This window comes from Barbus barbus (genome assembly GCF_936440315.1).
Source record: "Barbus barbus genome assembly, chromosome: 1".
Lineage (NCBI taxonomy): Eukaryota > Metazoa > Chordata > Actinopteri > Cypriniformes > Cyprinidae > Barbus > Barbus barbus.
Window position 1 is genome coordinate 12,815,705 of NC_136729.1, and position 24,585 is coordinate 12,840,289.

A 24,585-nucleotide genomic window follows, 5' to 3' on the forward strand; every position below is an offset into this window, starting at 1 on the left:
CTCTCGCAAAACTTTGTGTTCTCTCGCAAAGATGTTTGCGTTCTCTCGCGAAACTTTGTGTTCTCTCGCAAAGATGTTTGCTTTCTCTCGCAAAGATGTTTGCGTTCTCTCGCAAAGATGTTTGCGTTCTCTCGCAAAGATGTTTGCGTTCTCTCGCAAAACTTTGTGTTCTCTCGCAAAGATGTTTGCGTTCTCTCGCAAAACTTTGTGTTCTCTCGCAAAGATGTTTGCGTTCTCTCGCAAAACTTTGTGTTCTCTCGCAAAGATGTTTGCGTTCTCTCGCAAAACTTTGCGTTCTCTCGCAAAACTTTGTGTTCTCTCGCAAAGATGTTTGCGTTCTCTCGCAAAACTTTGTGTTCTCTCGCAAAGATGTTTGCGTTCTCTCGCAAAGATGTTTGCGTTCTCTCGCAAAGATGTTTGCGTTCTCTCGCAAAGATGTTTGTGTTCTCTCGCAAAGATGTTTGCGTTCTCTCGCAAAACTTTGTGTTCTCTCGCAAAGATGTTTGCGTTCTCTCGCAAAACTTTGTGTTCTCTCGCAAAGATGTTTGCGTTCTCTCGCAAAACTTTGTGTTCTCTCGCAAAGATGTTTGCGTTCTCTCGCAAAACTTTGTGTTCTCTCGCAAAGATGTTTGCGTTCTCTCGCAAAGATGTTTGCGTTCTCTCGCAAAGATGTTTGCGTTCTCTCGCAAAGATGTTTGTGTTCTCTCGCAAAGATGTTTGCGTTCTCTCGCAAAACTTTATGTTCTCTCGCAAAGATGTTTGCGTTCTCTCGCAAAACTTTGTGTTCTCTCGCAAAGATGTTTGCGTTCTCTCGCAAAACTTTGTGTTCTCTCGCAAAGATGTTTGCGTTCTCTCGCAAAACTTTGTGTTCTCTCGCAAAGATGTTTGCGTTCTCTCGCAAAGATGTTTGCGTTCTCTCGCAAAGATGTTTGCGTTCTCTCGCAAAGATGTTTGCGTTCTCTCGCAAAGATGTTTGCGTTCTCTCGCAAAACTTTATGTTCTCTCGCAAAGATGTTTGCGTTCTCTCGCAAAGATGTTTGCTTTCTCTCGCAAAGATGTTTGCGTTCTCTCGCAAAGAAGTTTGCTTTCTCTCGCAAAACTTTGTTCTCTCGCAAAACTTTGTGTTCTCTCGCAAAGATGTTTGCGTTCTCTCGCAAAAGTGTTTGCGTTCTCTCGCAAAGATGTTTGCGTTCTCTCGCAAAGATGTTTGCGTTCTCTCGCAAAACTTTGCGTTCTCTTGCAAATATGTACGCAAAGACATCTTTGCGAGAGAATGCAAAGTTTTGCGAGGGAACGCAAAAGATTTGAAAAATATTTTTTCCTCCCACCCCGATTTTTTTTCACCCACCCCGAAATCTTTCCACCACCATGAGCTCTAAGCGGCTCCGTACTAGACAAAACATTATGACAATATGTTTAGAGGCTTTCGTGTTCTCTCAGAGTAAACGAAAGTTTACAATTAAATGCTAGGGCATACAAATGCCTCACAGTGCCTTGCTTGTCATTTACACGAGGAAGAGACAACTGAAGAAGAATTTTACAGTGACGATGCATTGCAAGATATATTGGAAGATAAAAATATCACTGGACAAGCTGAAAACCTTGCAACAACTGAAAAGAAGCAATCTTCTGATCTTGAGGACCCAGCTGAAGTTGATGTAACGTTCTGGTCGAAGGATGAAAAAAAAAAAGATTATTTTGAAGTCAATGCAGGCCAAAGACAAGGCAGTTTGAGCATTTGTGTGCATTGTGTGTGTGTGTGTGAGAGAGAGAGTTATAATATGAGATTCATAAAAGCATATTGCATACAGTTCAGGGTAGGATGAAATAGGTGTAATACAATAGTTTGTATGCATAGATGTGTGTGTGTGTGATAGCGTGAGTATACATGCACGCACTGGTCCAAGGCATTTATGTTTGCAAGCACAACATGCTCCTGAACACTAGTTGTTTCTTTCATTCTTCCCCATTCACTTTCAATGGCTGGCCCTTTTTGACAAGTGTTACTTTGTGCAATTTTGTACAAAATAAAAGCATTTAAAAGCAAACTTCTTGATTAAACATTAAAGCACACTAGTGTGAGAAACAGTGCAAATTTTCATAATTTTTTCTCCCATATTGTGAAAATTATTCATAAAAAATAATTTTTTCACTCAAAAAATGAGGTGCCTACTTTCAGATAAATGAGGCCTACGATTAATCGGATGCAAATAGAAACACAAAACCAGTCCTAAATGAAAGAAAACAAGTTGACAAAAAGATTGAATCCAATATTTAGTGATAATATAGCATATTGACAGATTTATAAGCAGTTGTTCGGAGTCCGGTCATTTTTGACCGGGAACACCACGAGTGTGACTTTTTGCAATTTTGTACAAAATAAAAGCATTTAAAAGCAAACTTCCTGATTAAACATTAAAGTACACTAGTGTGAGAAACAGTGCAAATTTTTATAATTTTTTGTTTAATATTGTGAAAATTATTCCTAAAAAATGTTTTTTTCACTCAAAAAATGAGGTACCTACTCTCGGATAAATGAGGCTTACGATTAAACCGAAGCAAATAGAAACACAAAACCAGTCCTAAATGAAAGAAAACAAGTTGACAAAAAGATTGAATCCAATATTTGGTGATAATATAGCATAATGACAGATTTATAAGCAGTTGTTTGGAGTCCGGTCATTTTTGACCGGGAACACCACGAGTGTGACTTTTTGCAATTTTGTACAAAATAAAAGCATTTAAAAGCAAACTTCCTGATTAAACATTAAAGCACACTAGTGTGAGAAACAGTGCAAATTTTCATAATTTTTTCTCTCATATTGTGAAAATTATTCATAAAAAATAATTTTCTCACTCAAAAAATGTGGTGCCTACTTTCAGATAAATGAGGCCTACGATTAATCGGATGCAAATAGAAACACAAAACCAGTCCTAAATGAAAGAAAACAAGTTGACAAAAAGATTGAATCCAATATTTGGTGATAATATAGCATAATGGCAGATTTATAAGCAGTTGTTTGGAGTCCGGTCATTTTTGACCGGGAACACCACGAGTGTGACTTTTTGCAATTTTGTACAAAATAAAAGCATTTAAAAGCAAACTTCCTGATTAAACATTAAAGTACACTAGTGTGAGAAACAGTGCAAAATTTTATAATTTTTTGTTTAATATTGTGAAAATTATTCATAAAAAATGCTTTTTTCACTCAAAAAATTAGGTACCTACTCTCGGATAAATGAGGCCTACGATTAAACCGAAGCAAATAGAAACACAAAACCAGTCCTAAATGAAAGAAAACAAGTTGACAAAAAGATTGAATCCAATATTTGGTGATAATATAGCATAATGACAGATTTATAAGCAGTTGTTTGGAGTCCGGTCATTTTTGACCGGTAACACAAAAGGCGTGACCGGAGTCCGAACACTATGTGCGCGCGCGCTGAGCTGGAGCGGAGGAAGTCTCCATGGAAACGGGGGGGCAGCTCAACTGTCAAACAGCTAAACGCCGTCTCTCACTGCTGTTTTCACTCATTTCAGTTAGGTTTAGTCTCTAAAATTACACAAATAGTACATACAAATGTTCCTGACACTTTTTTTTCATGTAAATGGCACGCTTGTGTTGAATATTTACTTTATAGAAATGGTTTAGTGTCTTCGGAAAAAGTCCGTTAGCATCTCAACCGTGAGGCTATCCCAGGTGAAAAACAAGCACTTCCATAATGTAACTTAAAGTGCTCTATTTTCGCGCACTAATTTTGTACTTAATACACTAAAAATGATCCTTTAGTACTCCTTAAGATAAACTTAAGATCATCTAAGTGTACTCAACTGTGCTATTTTGAGACACCATGAATATGAATTAAAATGCACTTTTAGCATGCTACTATCTTTGTATTTAAAAAATGTATTTAGCTACCACTTGTAGTAACGTTACACTTGAACCCATCTGTCATACACTAGTACACTCAAGTGTACTACAAGTAGGGATGCAGCGATTAACCGGTTCCGCGATTAACTGCGCTTTAAAACGTCACGGTTAATTAATCGTAAAGGTTTCGCAAAACCGAGTGTTTCTGTTGCACGGAGCTGAACTGTTGCAGCCTGTGCAAAATGAAAACAAAGCCACGCTAGTGGTGCACCAGCTTCAAATGACGCGCTGCTTATCAGAGACACGGAGGCTACTACACTAATTACATTAGTGACAGAGGGACTAAACAGCAAAGCTTTTTTCCACCAGAGAAATGCCTGTCGATAGTAGTGTGCAGGGCTCCACAGTGCGAGCATTTCACTCGCATTTGCGACTAAAAATAGATGTGTGCGAACTGGAAAATGTATTTAGGAGCACAAGTGCGAATACAAAAAAATAAAAATACAAAACAGCCTAACTTATACAGTAGCCTATAACAAACATATTAATTTATTCTTCTTTATTTATGGAAAAATTGCGATGCAGCCTCATATGATTACTTTAGAACTTTAAAAAGGCAACGGTTTAATTTAAATGAGCACAGATGAGAAGAAAAGCGGAGCGAGTTAAAGTGAAGACGCGCTGAATGACGCACATTCGCCACTAGAGGGCGCTGCCGCTGCCGTTACCCCGGTAACCCAGCAAACAAATCAGCTGCGCTACTTTCCTAAAACTGTGTTAATAATGTTTCACACTCACAGTCATTTAGATATTTATATTCGCTTTAGTCTTCACAATAGCATCAAATAATTCTTACTTAAAGACTTAATGAGCTATTTATTTTCCAACATTGTTTCTAACCTAAAACATGGCCCATCCACTGATCTATAATAGAGAACAGTGGGCCTATCTATATATCAACGACTGATTCGTTATTATTGTTCAGTAACACAAGTTACATTAGTTAACATGAAAAAACAATGACTGCATTTATTAATAATGCTATCTTAATTTCAACTTTTAATAATACATTATAAAATCAAAAGTTGTCTTAATATAATTCAATGGAGCTAACATTAACTAACATAGTTGTATTTTTTATTAATCAACATTAACAAAGAATATTAACTACAATTAGCTATTGCACATTTTTAGTTAATGTTAACCTGCTTTAACTAATGTTAACAAATGGGACCTACCTATTGTTCTTTCGTTCATTATTTTCAAAAGAGAAATACTGTCATGGATGTTTACAGAGCAGCGGTCACCTTTTTTAATTCTAATGGGAGAGATGGACTTTTGTTTGTTGTTTGTTTATTATTATTTTGTGCTGTATTGTTGGTTACTGTGTTATTTCTATTTCAAAAGCCAGCAATAAATAACACTTTAACATCTAAAGAGTGTTCATGTGATTTTATACATTATTAATGTTGGGAAATGAATAAATGCCTAATAATCGTCATAATCGTAAAACCGTGATTATTCATCAGACAATAATCGTACCAGCAAAATCTATAATCGTTGCATCCCTAACTACAAGTGGTAGCTAAATACATTTTTTTAATACAAAGATGCTTCCTGGTTTTCACAGCTTTACTATCTATGCTCACTTTGTTCTCTTATAGGAAGTTCTGAAGCTCAAAACGTAAGAGATAATTCGCTACAAAATGACACGTGATAGATTTTAAAACACAAACCAATATTATATTTCAGCATAAACATACATCACTAGACAGGTAAGATATTTATATTTATAACAGCAAATATTTATTTATGACTGAAATCTTACACATGTAACAAAGTATTTATCGTAATGTGCTGAAAATAGCATTAAAGAAAATATATCAGTTTTACTGTTGTGCATAAATGTCAGTAATGATGTTGTACAATGAGGACGAAAATAGTCACCAGTGTGTAGTGAGCCACTGTCCTTACCAGTGCCTGAATTTGTGTACACAATATATTAATTTACAACCTAGCGAACTATGAAGCTGATTGAGATGCAACTTCTGTATGACAGTGGACCTTGAGGGCCAGAGTTGAGAACCCCTGACATACTGATTAGTTAATAATCACTCATTAAGAATGAGTACACTTTAATTTGTACAGAGATATGCAATATTTGCTATTATCTTTTTTCCCCTTTTGTTTGTGTGTCAATCACAGCTACATAAAAAAAAAGGCCATTTAGCCACAGGTCACTGCATCGTTTGCTGTGTAAGTTCTTTTTTTTTTTTTTTGAATGTCAAACACATTCTCAGTATTTATATTTGGTTTGGTTTTTATAACCATTTTAGAGTCACTGTTTTGGTGCGGTTCTTATGTACTATCCTTGTAACATTTCAGCAGCTGACTTTTTTTTTTTTTAGTACTTGCATAGTAATTTTAATTGTACCACATTTGCAATGCATATATAGCAGGGCTCCAGACTAACTTTTGAGAGCAGTGGCATATCTTCATTTGTGTTCTGCACAAAAGGTTCTTATGGGTTTGGAGCGACATGAGGGTAAGTAACAGAATTAAAATTTTTGTGTGAAATATGTTCACATGTGGTTATAATTGGTCATTGTTCTGTTTTACAAACATTTTCAATATTTTAAATATTTATTATTTCGAAAAATTATGTTTATACAGTCTACTTTAAGTTGTCACAGAATGGCCTGTCTCCAGCGTCATCACAATCACTTTAACCTGCACCTGCTTACTAATCACCCGCACCAGCACCTCATCACCACCATCATCAGTTCAACCACATAAAAGCACTCACCTCCATTCACCCAGTGTCTGATCTCGTTCCAGCAATGTGGACCCTCTCCCTACGCGTTATCGCAACGTGGACTCTTGCCCGGCAATCTCCAAGACGTTGATTATTACCTCTGCAATCCTTACCTGTTGAAACTTACCTCCTGTTCTCTTCCTCGTTGTCTTCCCCGTCTCCAGACCGTCCTGTGTGTCCTCGGATTACCCTGCTCTCCTGTGTTCCACATCACCGCCTCGGCCAGCACCTGAAGACACGATAAGACACTTTAGAAGCACGAATCATCACCTGCAAGACATCTCAAATTCACGACTCACCTCACCATTCACACTCCCCACTCATCCTGTAAAAATAAACATCACCTCTGTTACACCTACCTTCGTGTTGGGCGTTTAATGTTACATAAGTACTTTTGTTAATTTATACATCTGTGATTATGGTTTCTTTCCTTAATTATCTGAAATGTCTGCTAGCAAATATTATGCTATAGCATATCTGTTTATAATGATGCTGAGCACGGAACCTCCTGAATGCTTTCATTCATATTTCGCTGTATATCCTATGTTTTTATTAATAATTTGGGTGTATTTTACTGTTCATATGTGTGTGCTTTTCAAAATAAATGAATTAAATTCATTTCGAGTCTGTATTCATCATTCACAGCTGTTGAAACAGCCTTTTAATTTGGGCATATGAGGACATAAATTAGGTTAAACTACTGCATGTCCGCCCACAGAAAATAAATAATTATAAAAAATTACCAACTGATTACCAGCACACAACTATTGATCCGCAACGTTGCCACGACTTCGCATTTACGAACTGGCAACGTCACGAAGTTACGTTGTAGCAACGTATCCGGGAATTTCACTTTTCCGGTTGTCACAACGTAACTAGTTCGTAACTAGTTACAACGTAACAACGAAAGTTCGGTCGTCATATATAATTATAAGATATATCACTGTTTTTACTGATTCTAATATAAATGATATGGTTTACAACAAAGTAGAAAATACTGTATATCTTATTGCATATTGTTGTCAGAGACACTCATTGCTACTGAATGTGAAATCCATGACTGAAATGATATAAATTGTGCATGTTCTACAGGCCACTGAACACAGACATACCTCTGAAAACGGGATGTCTGGTGCAGCTCAGAGCAGTGATGGTGGTGCAGGACTGGATGCAGAAGCTGCCGGAGAACCTCTTCATGAGGCTTTTCATCAGGAAGAGGTGGAAGGAGAAGAGGAAGCACCACCAGCAGCAAAGCAGCCTCGACTGGAGCAGGAAGATATAGGTCTTGATTTACAAATGATATATACGCCTGTGGTTCCTTCAGCGGACACATGTGGGAGCCAAGGTGCAGCTGGGACTTTAGAGGAAGGTGAGGCCGTTGTCTTTTTTTTTTTTAAAAGCACTTTATAACGTCTGATTTACAGCGTCCTGTTGGCACACTTTCAATATGCCCCTCTGATGTCTTAATATGTGACATAAACTCCATATGTGGTACTCCTACTGCCATATTTAAAGAATTACATGGCTCTTGTCCTTTAGTATTTCATATGCATCCAATTTTATAGTTAGGCAGCTCTCTTAAAGTGAATTGCTGGTTCCTTCCAAAAATTTGGATGATGTTATTTTTCTTGGGATCTGAAATAAATTGAAATTGAGCAGTTCAGGATTCTTTATTTTTTTCATAGTTTGTCATGTGAATGCCATTGAATTTTGTTCATGTTTTCAGTATAACTGCCTTTAATCACAGATAGTCAGGTAACATTAAAGTAGAGAATAGTGCCTCAATTCCCTCCAGGGAACAAGCCATGGTCGATTGTAGCATAAATGTTTAAATATATGTATATAATTGGATTTGGTTGTGTAACTTTTAACCCCCAGAGGAAATCATTTTATTCAACTGGGTTTTTAGTAAAGATGGATCTTAAGTATCCTTCTTTTTTTTTTACAATGTACAATACGAGGTGACCTGCTTTATGTAAAACATAACAGATTTTATAAATCTACTAATATCACTGAGGTCTACATCATGTGAGTGGACATAATTTAATTTTTAAAGCAATTTCTGTTTTCAAAACAATAAAATTTAGGACATTACTTATACATTACATTAAAAATACTGGAAAAACGAATGTATCCATTCTTACAAAAAAGGGTATGTTTATTTCCTGGGATTCACTCAAAAAACTGACCCTATTACAAACATGCAAGTTCATATTTGGCTTATGTTTAATTAAATTAAACGAGTTGCATGTTAAGAAAAAAAAAAAAAAAAAAAAAAAAAATATATATATATATATCCTCCTGAGACCTTTCTTTTATTTTGAGAAAAATAAAATTTTATGAACATTTTATTCATATTTTCTTCTATGTCCTCTGTAGAGGACACTAGGACTAAGTTTTTCTAAAAATAAAATGGCATGAATAGACATCGAAAAGGCAAAAACAATGGGATTTTTTTTTTAAATCACCAATACATTTTTAGGTTTCAGGATTTTTTTTATACTCAACTATGTTATAAAATATATAACAAAATGATTTGAGATACCATTTTGTTTTATGCAGTATGTGTGTAAAAAATTCCATAAACTGGTTTTCCCATTAAACACAGTGTATCTATACTGTATCTAATTTGCATATTAATGTGTTGCTGTTGGGACAGCATGTTGAAAAAAGAATTGTCATAATGGGAGTAATAAATGACCAGATTTTCATAATAATATCTAATATTTCATAAGACAATTAATAAATAATTAATTTTCCTATTCAATTGTTATGTCTTCCAGAATGCACAATAAATATGCTTTTAGTCCTGGTGTCCATCAGTTAATCATCAAAAACTCCATAGCTGGGTCTCAGGAGGATATATATATATATATATATATACATACATACATATATACATTTTTTGGACAACAGATACTTGACACAAAAATGTGTTTTGTCACAATAAAATAAAAAAATTACAGCATTAAGTTCTGTATGTTCATACTACATTATGCACATTCAAGTTTTTTTTTAAGGAATAGTTCATGCAAAAACAAATGTCATTAAAAAAGTTATGAAATTTCAAACCTGTACTGAAATGTATTGGTCTCTCTTTTCCATGCCATCTCAATCAGTAGAGCTTTGCAGCTTCATAGAATTTTGTTGTAAAACTTCAAAAGAATTCACAAGTCATATTTTGTGATGCTTTTGAAGTTCAAAAAGCCTCATTCCTCATTTAGAATCAGAATCAGAATGAGCTTTATTGGCCAAGTAAGTTTACACATACAAGGCATTTGTTGTAGGGACAGAAGCTCCACAGTGAAACCGAAAGACAGCAACAGGACAGGACACAGGTAATAAAATAATAATTTACAAATATCCAAATAGGCAATGTACAAAGCAGCAAAAACACAATATATAATATAGACAACTATGTATGTACAGGTCAAGTATGTATGTGCAAATTTGAAATGAGAAAATAAAAATAAAATAAGTGAGGGTGGTGAATGGATAATTTATTATAGTTGTGTGTTCTACGTTTATTGTTGAGTGCTCATGAGATGGATATATATATATATATATATATGTATGTATGCAAGTGCATCTCAAAAAATTTGAATATCGTAAAAAAATAATTTAATAAACTTTCATATATTATAGATTCATTACATGTAAAGTAAAACATTTCAACAGTTGTTTTTTTGTTTTAATTTTGATGATTAGAGCTTACAGCTCATGAAAGTCAAAAATCCAGTATCACAAAATATTAGAATATTTACATTTGAGTTTCAATTAATGACCATCCCTACAGTATAAATTCCTTGTTCTTTGAAACCACAATAATGGAGAAGACTGCTGACTTGGCAATGATCCAGAAGACGAACACTGATGCCCTCCACAAAGAGTGTAAGTCACAGAGGGTCATTACTGAAAGGTGTGGCTGTTTACAGAGTGCTGTATCAAAGCATATTAAATGCAAAGTTGACTGGAAGGAAGAAATTGGGTAGGAAAAGGTGCACAAGCAACGGGGATGACCCCAAGCTTGAGAATACTGTCAAGCAAAGCTGATTCAAACACTTGGGAGAGTTTCACAAGGAGTGGACTGAAGCTGGAGTCAGTGCATCAAGAGTCACCACGCTCAGACATCTTCAGGAAAAGGGCTACCAAGCCACTTCTGAACCAGAGACAACGTCAGAAGCATCTTACCTGGGCTGTGGAGAAAAAGAACTGGACTGTTGCTCAGTGCTCCAAAGTCCTCGTTTCAGATGAAAGTAAATTTTGCTTTTCATTTGGAAATCAAGGTCCCAGAGTCTGGAGGAAGAGTGGAGAGGCACAGAATCCATGTTGCTTGAAGTCCAGTGTGAAGTTTCCGAAGTCAGTGATGATTTGGGAAGCCGTGACGTCTGCTGGTGTTGGTCCATTGTGTTTTATCAAGTCCAAAGTCAATGCAGCCATCTACCAGGAGATTGTAGAGCACTTTATGCTTCCATCTGCTGACAAGCTTTATGGAGATGCAGATTTCCTTTTCCAGCAGGACTTTAGCACCTGCACACACTGCCAAAACCACTTCCAAGTGCTTTGCTGACCATGATATTACTGTGCTTGATTGGCCAGCCAACATGCCTGACCTGAACCCCATAGAGAATCTATGGGATATTTTCAAGAGAAAGATGAGAAACAGTCAATCCAACAATCCAGATGAGATGAAGGCTCAATAGTGCCTCAGCAGTGCCACAGGCTGATCGCTTCCATGCCACACCTCACTGATGCTGGAGTTTGTGCTAAAGGAGCCCCGACCAAGTATTGAGTGCATAAATTAACATACTTTAAAGAACTTGAACTTTTCTGTTTTGCTAATCCTTTTTTTTAATTTTTTTTTTTTTTATTGATGTTAGGAAATATTCTAATATTTTGAGATACTGGATTTTTGACTTTCATGAGCTGTAAGCTCTAATCATCAAATTATAACAAAAAAACTTTTGAAATAATTTACTTTACATGTGATAAATCTAGAATATATGAAAGTTTCACTTTTTTTAAAGAATAAATTACAAAAAAAACTTTTTCACATACGTGTGTCTATATATATATATACACACACACACACCATTCAAAAGTGTGGGGTTGATTTTTTTTTTCTTTTGTATTTATCTCAATAGTTGTCTTAACTATTTATCTCAATAGTTGTTTTGAAAGCTAGCAGGCAAGGAAAAAAGCAAAACAAACTGCAGGCTATTATCTTTTCGGCAGTACTGCTAACAAAGTTGGACCTGTGTAACTGTGTCCAAATTGATATGCAACGTGTGAATGCTTTATTGTGTTTGTGCTGCAGAGAATAATTGTGTTTGGCTTCTCATTCAGCTCATAACAAAATAAAACAGGCTCTACATGCCAATGTTTGTGACCCCTGATCTAGAGGAAGATCAGAAGAAGCTCTTTCCAATATTTCTGGCGCTTTTCAATTTACAAAATGACACTTGATACTTTGTGAAGACTAATGCGATATTCATGGCTATCAGGAAAGGTTAGACAAAGGTTTTAAAGGAATAGTTCACCCAAAAGATTGACATTCTCTGATTAACCATGGTCAAGTTTCAATCACTGCTGATGTCCACACTCACATTTTTCACAATCTCCATTGCCTGGTTTACAAAGTGGCCCAGTTAATTCTTTCCAGAGACATGGCACGTCTTTAAAGAGATTGTGTTTTGTTTCATTAAGCTGCTATTGTTCTGGATCAGCATTGCTGTGTTTCCCTTCTGTTATGATCAGTGCTGATGAGCCTTGTCTCCTCCTCTTGCGGAGATTGTTGGATTCAACCCAGAATGTAAATTTCAAGGCTTGTATTTATTGAGGCTGCTCACATTTCCTGTACTTTCTGCGAAACCCTCTGGAGCGACTGAGTGGTTTTGATTGCATCTATTAATAAAACTGTTAGTTCTGGCTCTGAAATATGACTGATCTTTGCACTGTGCCTAACAACATCCATTTTGTGTGTATGCATATATATATATATATATATATATATATATAGTTGTTATAGTTAATATAAGTTAAAACATTTATTGTGAATTAACAGCACAACTGTAATTAAAAATCAAGCCTAAATGGCAAATTATCATGTTTTATTATTTATTAACATTTGCAGAAAATAAAACATTCATAACTTTTAAGTGATCTTAAAACAATATGGACATGAACCCATTATTATAAATGTTAACCTGGACCACAAAACCAGTAATAAGTGGTAGCACAGGTATATTTGTAGCAGTAGCCAAAAATACAATGTATGGGTCAAAATTAGCAATTTTTCTTTTATGCTAAAATCATTAGGAAATTAATTAAAGATCATGTTCCATGAAGATATTTTGTAAATTTCCTACAGTAAATATATCTAAACTTAATTTTTGATTAGTGATATGCATTGGTAAGAACTTCATTTGTACAACTTTAAAGACGTTTTCTCAAATATATATATTTTTTTGCACCCTCAGATTCCATATTTTCAAATAGTTGTATCTCCGCCAAATATTGTCCAATCATAGCAAACCATACATCAATGGAAAGTGTATTTGAAAAAAACCTGACACTTACGTCTCGTTTTGTGGTCCAGGGTCACAAATGCGCTGCCTCTGTCAGTGTTCGGTCAGCTCTCTGTCAGTAAATTTTTTTCCGTTCACTTATTTTGTGCATTTGTTTTTGCAATTAATACAATAAGTGTGATCATATACTGTTACTCTGGTGAAAGGTTATGAAAGGAAAAAGCATAGCTACTTCAGGTGGTGAAAATTGATTCAGTGCTAATAATTTCACTGAAATTAACGTTATTTTTCCCAGCTCTCTCTCTGTATATAACTCTGTGTGTGTTAGGGTTTACTAAATGTGGTGCTGGAATTCTTTAGGGAGGAAGTAAGTGGTCTCTTTCTTCCTCTCCAGTCCTCTGTCGCTTCAGTTCTCGTTTAATGTCCTCTTTGATGGCGATGTTTCTTGTGGGACAAAAGGCAAAGGAACCGAAATCAGTCCAAATCAATGCAAGTCGTCACTGCGGCAGGTTACTAACGAGGGCTCGTTATCTGTAGCATGTGCTGTTTCACCCACACGCAGCGTCAGTTCTGATCAAACGTTGTTTGGGATTACAGAATCCGCCCTGCAGCGACCGAAAATGACAAAGAAAAAACAGACAAAGTCGTGGGTCAAGGACAGAACTGTAAACTTCATAAAGAACTCATAAAGATGAAGAGGATGAGGTTAAAAAAGTCAGACGAGACCTGCTCAGTAATAATCTGTCATCTTGTGTCTGGTTGTAGTGATATTGTTTACAGGTATTTCTGAAGCATTATGAAACGCAGCAATTTCCAAGCAAAGCTCTTCCAGGCATTCGTAGCGTAATATTCTGACTGCTGCCATTGGCTGAAGAGCAGCTTGAATGTCCACAGGGGTTGATCATTATCTCTGACTTATGATTGGCCGTTCCCTCCAGGGGAGGTGCTTAGTATTCATGTCATTTACTTCCTCCATCTCGACTCAAGTCATTTTGGTGTAGTTTCTCATTATACACTTTTAAACTGTTGCCCTCCTGTTGAGACAGAACGACGGATCTGTACTTAAGGAAATGGTTCACCCAAAAATAGAAGTTCTTTCTTCATTTTTTCACCCTCGTGTCATTCCGAACCCTTTTGACATTATTCTGTGAAACACAAGTGGAGATAATTTAATAAATATCCGGTTGAGTAGACTGAATTCAATGGCACTATATGGTGACTGTAACGCTTAATAAAGTACCTAAAGGTGTAGTGACATTTACCAAGAATTTTCACACACAAAATCTAGTCATTTCAATAGGAATCCCTACGATTGGGAATACGAATGGACTTATTTTGCCTTTAAATGTGTGGCCACATTAACAAAATGTAGACATAAAAGGTTTGTCGTCTGTAACGTAGTGATGTATAAAGTGCAGCACACAGAAGTTACTTTCAAAACAAACAGCTTTCTGTTGATCGGCTTGGTCAATTTGCATGACAGACTTGAACATGAACAAAATCTGCACAAGGAACTTTCACCCTTATGCAAACCTATTGGAATATTTTTTTTCTGCAAAATTTCACAGAGCATTAATTAATGTGACCACACTGTAAGAATGTTAGCAAAAAAATTATTGTGACTTGCTGATAATTTTCTAAGTGTTTTGATAATTTGGAAAAAATCATTCCGATAATTTATCAGTTTTACAGTAAAATCGTAGCATCTACGTTTTCACATGAGAACTTGCAATGCTTTATTCTATCCCAAAGCACAGAGATGGTTTATAAACATAGGATTTTTGTAGTATTTTTCAATGTTCTGAAAACTTGAATTTAGGTAAAAACTGTTTTAATACATTGTATTGTCCCTTATCAATGCAAAGTCATCGCAAAATAATAAAGATTCATGCTGATATACCAAAACCTCTTGTATAGGGATTATCCAAACTTTTGAATGGCATGTACTCATATGCTTCCTTTTTTATCTATCAGTAGACGTTGTTTTTCACTTCAAATTTTTTAGCTCTTCATTTTAGATTATCTATTGTGAATGGGTCTTTTGTGTTTTGAGTTTGAAAGAAAGCCAGTCAGACTGTCAAGTCTGATGTTGCAATCTCTTGTTTTTCCCAAAACAATAGATTTCGTTGGGGAAAGTTGTAAGATTTTGCAACATATTCCAGTTTCCTTCTTTTCTTTTCCCTTCAGCATTGCCAGCAGTAGCCGAGACAACCCTGTCCACATATGGGATGCATTTTACGGGGACCTCCGGGCATCTTTTCGACCCTACAACCACTGACATCAGTGGTTCATCTGTTTCTCTCCTGACGGCTCTCAGCTCTACTGCGGCTTTGACAAAATTGTCAGGGTCTTCCACACCGACCGTCCTGGGAGAGACTGCGAGCAGAGGCCCACCATGGGCGAGGGTCCCTCTTGTAGAGGAATAACCGCTACATCAATCACTCTCACTCTTCAAACGCTTCTTAATCGGGGTCATTAAGACGGATGGCTGGCTGGCATGGGTGTGGAATGCCTGTAATCCCATTTCATTTCTTTTTGTTTGTTTGGGTGGATTCTTTCCAAACACATTGATGCGGGAAACATATTTGGCTTGATTAAGCTAACACAGCATGCATGCCTCTGATCTAGACAGTGGCTGTGGATGTAATTATCTTCGCATGTTTGTAGTGACTGACTCATTTATGGAGCTTCAACACTGCTATTGTAATTACTGGTCTGGATGTGACACAAAAGATCTTTGTTCAGACTGATAAAGGGTTGAAGGATGCCGCCTATTATACTATATTATATTATAGTTTTCAGTTAAAATTGGATGCAAATGAAAAGAGACTTTTTTCTTCAAATATCTGGCTTGATTATATAAAAACCTTTAAATTATGTAACATTTTATTTACAGAAAAAAAAGACTCAAAAATGATTTTGTAAAATTGATAATGTAGTTCCATGTTTATGTTCTGATTGGATGAGCCACATACCAAGTTGTTATGGAGCATCTGATATACATAATCTACCGGTCAAAAGTGTGGGGTCAGATGTTTTTTTTTTTTTTTTATAAATTAATACTGTACTTTATTCAATAAGGATGCTCTCGATTGATAAAAAGACATTTATAATGTTACAAATCATTTCCATTTCTAATAAATGCTGTTCTTTTGAACTTTCTATTCATCAAAAAATCTCAATCAAAAATTTTCCCAAAATATATAAGTAGCACAACTTTTTTTCATCAATGTTAGGATCATGTGACACTAAAGACTAGTTATAGCTTCTGAAAATTTAGCTTTGCCATAACTGGAATACACTACATTAAAATATATTCAAATAGAAAAAAGTGATTTAAATTGTAATAATATTTTACAGTATTCATGTTTTTACTGTTGTTTTTGTATCAAATAAATATAGGCTTGGTGAACACAAAAGGCTTCTTAAAACAACAACTCCAAACTTTTGAACAGTAGTGTGCACCTGTGATTGCACATCAGATGAATTCTATTTGAATTGTTCTATATTAATTATATATCCTATATTAATTATTTAATTAATAATTAATGAATTAGACTAAGTAAAGTCAGCTTTTTCCTTTTCTGGAAAAATTTCTTCCTCGTCTGGACACTTCGTTTTGTAGTTTCTCATTTTTCAATGATTTTTCTTGGTTTTCTAATATGAAACCAAACTAATTACAAGTAACTGTTCCTATTTTTCTTCCCGCTCATTTTATACCTTTTTTAAGTCAAGAAACAGAGTCAGACTGGCATTATCTCCTGTACTGCCTTCAGTTCGTGCCAGTCCATGTACGCCTGTGGGTCGTACTCTCGTTCGGCCGGGCCCTATTCCTGTGCGGACGGTTCTCTGCTGGCTCTGCTGCCTGCTCGACACCACGGAGGCCTTACACACCTGCTGTTCTCACCCAACGGCTATCACCTGTACACAGGCGGCCGCATGGTCAGTGCTGTACTTCTGTCTCTCACAGGTTTATATGACCAAATTCAGTATGACAGATACATCCTCCAATTAGAAACACTGTTATTTGTTTACATGTTTTAAACTCTCCAGCTAATGTTATGTGTCACTGCTTCCAGGATTCAGAGATCCTGTGCTGGGACCTCAGAGATCCAGGACAAGTTCTGTTCTCCATGCACAGAAACGTCAATACAAACCAGTGTATCTACTTTGACCTGGACCAGTAAGATAAAGATATACTAGTTTACTAAAAATGACAGCATAGTAATTAGATCCATTTATGTTTTGCTGTTGATATTTGTGTGTCTGAAATAGATCTGGCCGATATCTACTGAGTGGGGCCACAGATGGTGTGGTGTCAGTGTGGGACACCCTCACAGCGCCACCTGATGGGAACTACAACCTCTGCTGCAGTTTCAGGCGCACACTGATTGTACTAATGGCATCAGGTATAATTAACTGTATTTAAATAACATTTATAAAATGTATGAAATTAAAAACTTAGTGATATATAAAATGTTCAAACTCTTTAAAAATCATAGCTTTCATGGATAATCACTTCACCTTTTTTATTGTGGCTCTGTAATTCATTTTCAAGTTTGCCGCAGAATTTCCCTATTTTGGGTTTGTCCCCTACCCAACCTTTAGTCTCCTCTGAAATACATTTATTAAAATGAGAGAAATTATAATTTGTACTTTTTACTAAGAACTTAAAAAGCTTATTATCAATTCATGTGGTATTCATGCACTACTTTTAAAAAAAAGGGGTCAGTAAGGTTTTTGTAACATTTTTGAAAGAAAAATTATCATATGATCACAGAGGCTGCATTCATTTTGTGAAATATTATTTCAGTTTAAAAATAAGTGTTTTCCATTACTTCAAGATCCTTTAGAAATTACAATATGCTTATCTGATGCTCAAAAAATTCTTATTACTGTTGAAAACAGTAGTGCTGCTTAATATTTTGTGAAGAATAGAAAGTTAAAAAAAGAAGAGTTGCTAATTTTACGTACCCCCTTTTTTTCTTACTTTCTCATTTCTACAGCGTGCACCCTTTCATGCCATTGGTGGCTTCGTCCAGTGGTCAGCGTAAGTTCTGCTGGCCGTCTGACAGCGAGGACTCATCATGTCATCAAATGGCGTCCGACTTGTTTAGGTGAAAAGTGGTAAGATTGTAATTGTGCATCAATTTTAATTGTAGAATTGTCCCTTTTTAAAATCCTCCAGGCTTTTTGTTCTTTGCACGTTGAAGGGTTTGTAAACCTCAATCAATGAATGAGTAAAAGACAAGACTGAAATCCTCCAAAATCCATTGAATTTAAACCGGTTCTGACAGCGAATTATGATCACCCGGAACACTGATCTGAAATATGAATAATTCATTCATAGATTTCATTTTGTTTGGACGGGTACCTAAATTGATGTTTACGTTGTTTACCAGCAATGCTTTCAGGATGCCCTGTCGTCGCTGGAGTGCCTCTCAGGTTTCTGATGCAGCAGTGCAGCCTTTCCGATTTGCATTGGGTTTGTTTTCCTTTCACCATGTAAAGCCGGTTTTCAGGAAACACGTTGAGCCTTGTCTAGGACTTACTTTAAGGACTGTCAATGAATGCAGAGGAGTTATTTCAGGAGCAGGTTTAATCCCTGTATGTTATGATTTTGACTATGAGAAGGCTGTGTGTGATGGAGTGAGACAGTTATCTTATGTTAAATGTGCCATAGAGCTAGAGTGGGCAGCTGTGAATATATTTTTGTAAGCCAGTAATCTGCTTCATTGTGTGTGAAGGTGGTTGTTTTCCTGCCTCTCAGTGGGCCTCGTTGCTTTAGCTGAGGCTGCGCATTCCCTTTTATAATAACCTGTGTTTATGTTTGTTTGTGTATGTGTCAGAGAGAGAGCCTGTGCATATTCTAATGTTAGCTGTCATCTTGACACAATGGTGTGCATTTTTACAAATGTACACTTTTTACAGCTTTATCTTGTGTGTGTTTTGTGCCTGTAATTTACTCTTTAAAGCAGTGGGTTTTAATGTTTCAGCCTTGCCAAACATGCTCTAGTCAGAGTGCTGAATATCATATTACATTCACTGTTTGTACAAATGCATAATGCAAACCTTTTTTGTACAGTTTCTCTGGTTTGTAAGCCACATCATTCAGGTCTGCTTGTGGTTTCTTCTGCTCAGAGGAACCATTTGCAACAGGTAGATCACTGTGGCTGAAAAGATTATTAAACCTGTTTATATCAAAAATGTCACAGTTTTTCTGTAATTAATGGTTTTTAAAGACAGTAGTAATAACTATTACTATTGCTCATGCTTAGGTGGGTAATGTCCTGTATTTGTGCTGTTTACATTAGATATCATGTGGATTTTCAAAGCAATTATGGGCCTAATTCACAGAAGTCTTAAGAAAATTTTTTTTAATTCTAAGCAATTTGCAAGTATTTTCTTAAGAGCAACATGTTTTTTTACAGTATTGTATTACAACAAATTCAGAACAAATCTTAATGTTCATTTTCTTAATTTTTTTTATTATATTTTTTCAACTTTTGTGTGAAGAACATTTTTAAAAATCGAAAGATTAAAAAAGTTTTTAAATCTAAAAGTCTTGGTAAAATGGAAGTAACTAGATGTTTTCTTCTGTATTATGTACAATCTGATTGCAAGTAGATTATAGGAAAATAAAAAATATGTAGGGCAGGGACTTTGTGGTTTATTGGATTATATGGGGATTTCCTTCAATTTGGATAATCCCAATACAAGAGGTTTTGGTATATCAGCATGAATCTTTATCATTTTGTGATGACTTTGCATTGATAAGGGACAATACAATGTATTAAAACAGTTTTTACCTAAATTCAAGTTTTCAGAACATTTAAAAATACCAGAAAAATCATATGCTTATAAACCATCTCTGCTTTGGGATGGAATAAAGCATTGCAAGTTCTCATGTGAAAACTTAGATGCTCCGATTTTACTGTAAAACTGACATATGTATGCAAACTTGCAGTCGATTGTGAAGGAGCAGTGTTTAAGTGGACTTGGGGGGGGGGGGGGGGTACTTTTTATATATACATATATATAGATATATATAGATAATATGTTGACAATAAAATATTAATTTGCATGTCTAAGAAAAAGTCTGACTTGGTGGATGGATGTTCTGCTGGACAAATCTGATATTTCTGGTATGGCCATTGATCTTTACATAGGTCTTCACAGCTGAATTGAATTTGTTTAATAATGGATGGATTTTGCAGCATTGACAGTTTTTGAACTGAACTGAACTGAATCAACACTAAACTGACTTGCGCTCAATAATGACACAGTTTGTTTTAGAGCTGTTTTACAGCAGAATTTCTTTAATTCTTAAGTTTGTCATTGTTGTTTTGCTGTTTATTACTGTGAAGCTGCTTTGAAACTATTGTATAAAGCATAAATGTGACTTCACTTGTATGTGGGTGCAAATGACAGGCAGTTGTTTAGTGTAATAAGGTTCTTTGCTTTTTATGTGGGTGAAAAGAGACAATGATGAGGTCTTGGCAAAGCTTGTTCTTCACAGGGATGAACAGCATTTTTTGATAAATTCAGCTTCACATGATGGGCATTCATTCAGGCATTAATACTAACCAGAAATGCAGTGATTCATGAGGATACCTGGTTTTTAGAGGTGAGGATAAGTGATTTGATGTAAAGGGAGAAGGAAAGTGGGCTAAGTACCGAGCCCTGTGGCACTCCAGTGGGCATTTGCCATAGGGACAGCTAGCATCATGGCAGCAACTTTTGCATGGGCACGCAACAGTTATACGGTTAGAAAATTTAAAACTCATTTAATTCTATTTTAAATTATTATGATTATTATTAAAAATAATGTTTCTTTAATTGTACATTTTAGCTTTTCGGTTTATTTTTTAATTTGTTTCAGAATATTTCTGCTACATCTTCTCATATGTTTTGGATTCAAAATATCTGTGAGCTTCCATTTTGGGCATTATATTCCATTTTGGTCTCTTCATATTGCACAAAATGTGACTCACAAATGAGCATGAACCCTGAAGCAAAACCTCTCAAATGACTAGTGCAGTGGGAAGCTGCTCATAAAACATTTCCACACACACGCTGGCAGGCATCTTGTCTCAAATCTCTTGGATCAAATCATTCTTGAATGCTAAGCAGCACAGTCTGATGTTTTGTTGTCCATGTTGCTAAGCGACCATCAGCAAGTCAAAGGCTGAAAGAAAAGACAAATCCAAAAGAGAACAAGACGTGGTGGAGGGCAGGAAATTGTGAGTTTTTAAGAGCCAATCTCTGGTGCTGCTGTGTGGACCAAGGGTGCAGTGTTTGGGAAGACGACATGTGGGACAGGAGGTCTCTTGAGAAGATGGTGAACAGGACAAGTCTAAGCACACAGAGAGTGCTGCACACACACATTCTGGGTGAGTGTAGCCTTAATACTACACAAACATATGATCTCTTCATGCCTTCATTAGTACGTACCAGGTCACATCTAGGTTCTCCTCCAGTAGTGTAATCTGAATTTTCTGAAGGGCAGCACAGAACATTCTCTGCCTTGGACAACCATAGCAAAACACCGAGCAATCAGTGCCATCAACCTCCCCACGTTCCAGCCTAATGACTGGCATTTACAACCGCAGTGTCTTTTACTGGACTTCTGTCTAACAAAGACAGAAATGTAGAAAGAGAGGTCAAATTTATACTTGAGTTCATGCACAAGAAGAAAAATTATGTATTTTAGAGAAACAAAAACATATATATCACCCTAAGGAAAGTCTACTTGCTTAGAACTTGCTCTATCAGAACTCAAAAAGACATTTTACTCAAAGTCTTAAAGGAATATTTCACCCAAAATGAAAATTATATTCACCCTCAACTTGCATGACTTTGCTGTTCAAAAGCAAAACAACACTGGTCCCCACTGACTTTGTGTGGATGAAAAAAAAAGTTTTCAGAAATATTTATAATTTATGGAATACTTTAATATTCCACAGAAGAAATAAAATCATGCAGGTTTGGTACAACATGACATTATTTTTATTCCTGGGTGAACTAAATGTTTTGGTTATGTTTCATTTACAGTATGTATTAATCGTGTCTAATGCTTCTCCTGAAATTTCTTAAAATAAATAAAAAGTTGACAAATATGATAGTCGTTGGCATTACTTGTATAGAACTGTAAATGAATGTGGACAAAAAATTCTTACATACTTTAGTCTTGGAAGAATTTGATGAAAAATATTTCTAAAAATCTTGTTACATTGCTGACTTTGGTATCTTGGCAAATCTGAGAACAGTTTGAAACTTTTTTTTTTCTGAAACTCTAGGAGGAGACATGTGGGTCTTTTTCCACAGGAGAAACATGTGGAAAGACTTAAACCAAAGTTTTCATTTGTGCTCCATTAAATCTTGTCTTATTGATAAACGAGTGAGATATTAGACATAACATTTATGTTTTTTCTTTCCTATGTGCTTCTGAGACATTTCCTCATGAGGCATGCATAAGATCTTTCATTTATAACATATATTATTTAACAGCCATATGTATTTTTTAAGATTACGATCAGTTGCCACCTGTTTCAACCACTGATTTTCATGCTTAAAGGATTAGTTCACTTTTAAAAAAACTTTTGCTGATAATTTACTCACCCCATGTCATCCAAGATGTCCATGTCTTTCTTTCTTCAGTCGAAAAGAAATTAAGGTTTTTGATGAAAACATTTCTCAATACAATGGACTTCATTGGGACCCAAACGGTTCAAGGTCCAAATGACAGTTTCAGTGCAGCTTCAAAGGGCTTTAAACGATACCAGACGATGAATAAGGGTCTTATCTAGCGAAACGATCGGTCATTTCAAAAATAAATAAAAAAGTTTAAGTTTTATAAGCACAAATGCTCGCCTTGCTCTGTTCTGTGATGCGCGTTCGTGACGTCACGTAATACGCAATTACGTGGAAAAGGTCACGGTTGAGGTAGGCGGAAGTACCGAGTCAGTAGGCTTTTTAATATTAAAACACCCAGGATACGCACAAATGGGCATTTTAAACGATAAACTGACACAAAGACATTTGAATATGTGTATATGGTCCTCCTTCCGCACATTTGTAAACACTGACTCGGTACTTCCGCCTAAGTCATCCGTGACCTTTTCCACGTAATTGCGTATTACGTGACGTCACGAACGTGCATCACAGAACAGAGCAAGGCAAGCAATTGTGCTTATAAAACTTAAACTTTTTTATTTATTTTTGAAATGTCCGATCGTTTCGCTAGATAAGACCCTTATTCATCGTCTGGTATCGTTTAAAGCCCTTTGAAGCTGCTCTGAAACTGTCATTTGGACCTTGAACCGTTTGGGTCCCAATGAAGTCCATTATATTGAGAAATGTTTTCATCAAAAACCTTAATTTCTTTTCGACTGAAGAAAGAAAGACATGGACATCTTGACAACTCAGCAAAAGTTTTTTTAAAAGTGAACTACTCCTTTAAGCCACATCTTCTTTCAGAACTAGGAGAACAGTTATGTCCATGGTCATCTCCCAATGCTAGAACAGATGACCACCTAAAGTTGGCCTCAAACTTGGTCAATTTACGGCCTGCGATTGGACGGGAGCAGCCTGACGCCCCCGCCATGGAGGAATTTAAGCAGTTGGTTGAGAAGGAAAAACGCGCTGCCCTTAGACTCCAAGAAGAGGTGAATATTTGTAATCCTTAAGTGAACCATGTCAAAAAAGTAATTAATACAGACATATTAAACTGTAACACTCTGTCTCCTGGAATTTAAAAAGCCATATTTCAGTCTCCAGGGGAGCAGTCCGGAGAGATTTTATTAGGACTTGATTAAAACTTTCTGATAAAAAGAGTCAGCTTCTAATTCAACTTCTTTTTCCCTGTCCAGCAGCAGCAGCATAATCCTCAACTTCTTTCCTTGTTGCAGTGTCAGATTTAACGAATCTCCAACGCCAGTAGCAGTCAAAGCTTTGCCATTGTGTCAGAGAAATGAGAAGAGCTTTTGTAATAGGGTGTAATTGCTTGTGTAATTGCTCTCCAGGGAAAGCAAGCAGCAGCCAAACTCAGAGATGACTCTCCTTTTCAAAAGCCCAGTACAGTTGCCCTGCCAACACTGATCATCCATCCTTTTCATTCTCTCCCTCCCTAACGCCCGCTGTCTCCTTGTGTTCTCTCTACCTCTCCATCTCCCACTTTCCAGTTTCATCCCAATATCTTCATCATCTGTTCATCTATCCCTTTTTTTTAAAACATATTTTTATTGAACTTTTTCTGTTACAAAGCTTAAACCAGTATGTTTAATAACAAACAAATTATCCACTTCGCTCCAAAATGAAAAAATAGTAATAATTAAATAAATAAATAAATAAAAAAGAGAGAAATATATTA

At 36.0% G+C, this 24,585-nt stretch overlaps 1 pseudogene across 1 annotated transcript; it reads left to right on the top strand.

Moving 5' to 3' along the window:
• The first annotated feature begins 8,018 nt into the window (after positions 1–8,018).
• On the top strand, positions 8,019–24,346 carry LOC306869854 (telomerase Cajal body protein 1-like; annotated as a pseudogene). The gene is made up of 8 exons: positions 8,019–8,056; positions 15,402–15,613; positions 16,945–17,156; positions 17,294–17,397; positions 17,490–17,623; positions 18,221–18,331; positions 23,737–23,881; positions 24,239–24,346. The product of its transcript is annotated as a telomerase Cajal body protein 1-like (transcript).
• Positions 24,347–24,585: the final 239 nt, after the last annotated feature.